The sequence below is a fragment of the Nicotiana tomentosiformis genome, chromosome 10 (assembly GCF_000390325.3).
Source record: "Nicotiana tomentosiformis chromosome 10, ASM39032v3, whole genome shotgun sequence".
In the NCBI taxonomy this organism is placed as follows: Eukaryota; Viridiplantae; Streptophyta; class Magnoliopsida; order Solanales; family Solanaceae; genus Nicotiana; species Nicotiana tomentosiformis.
In genome coordinates, this window is record NC_090821.1 from 14679595 (window position 1) to 14680832 (window position 1238).

Consider the following 1238-nt stretch of genomic DNA (forward strand, 5'->3'; position numbering starts at 1 on the left):
CACGACTACTACGCAATCACTTAATCTTCTCGATTCTGAACTCATCAACAAGACATGAGAATCTACTTCACCCCACAACTAAACAACATGAGAGATCCCTCAATACACCCATAACTCGAGACCATATGCCAAATCAAGACAAGAAATCAGACACCCCATAGTCCTTTCTACATCTCAAGTAAACTCTTCTCGTCACATTAGAACAATCTGAACACATCCCACAGTCACATCATACTCACCACATAGTCATCCAATCACAAATTCCACTAATAGGGACACTACCGAACATATAAGTCTCAAAAGCACGTGCATCACATAATCGAAATCTCCGTGCTCAAGCTACAGTCAAAACCCGATCTCAAGTCCCCCAGACTGTCCCATCATCAGCATGCCAAAATCATATCTCACACCTCAACCATGGAATCACAAGCTGTCGATGCACAACTAATACTGAGTGCTCATGTGCGCATACGAATGCGTGGAAGGAATTCAAAGAATTACGCTTCAAGCTGAATCAATGCCGCATGATAAGGAAAGAAAGATGGGAAGTATATCCTAAATGTCCTGTAGCCTCTCGAAGATAGGTATGGACGTCATCATACCGATCCGCAAGACTCTACTAGATACTTGCTCATGACTTGTATAACCTATGAACCTAGAGCTCTGATACTACCTTATCACGAACCAAAATCCGACTAGTCATGATGGCACCTAACCCAACCCGCTAGGTAAGCCAATTATTAACTATCTAATTCCAATGAAATTTAATAAGGCAATTAATTAAAAGAAAATATATGAAACTAATACATTTTCCCAAGAACTGGTAGTACAAATCATGAGCTTCTAAGAATAGAATTTACAAAGCTGAAATGAAATAAATACATCGTCTGTTTGAAAGGTACATAAACAGAGTTTTATAGATCTAAAGCTACCACAAACAAGGGGCAGCTACAACCAGGACGCATGTGCATCTTCAATCTAGCTCCTATCGAACACAGCAACATCAACAACCAACATCTGCATGCAAGGTGCATAAGTGTAGTATGAGTACATCCGACCCCATGTACTCAGTAAGTAACAAACCTAACCTTAGGTTGAAAGTAGTGACGGGCTAACACAAGGACGGGTCCAATACCAATATCCCATAACAGTTCATAACAGCATAATACAAGTTATAAAATATGTATCTTAGAAGTAAAATACTCGGCTCGTTCACAGTTCCAAAAAATAGTCATGCT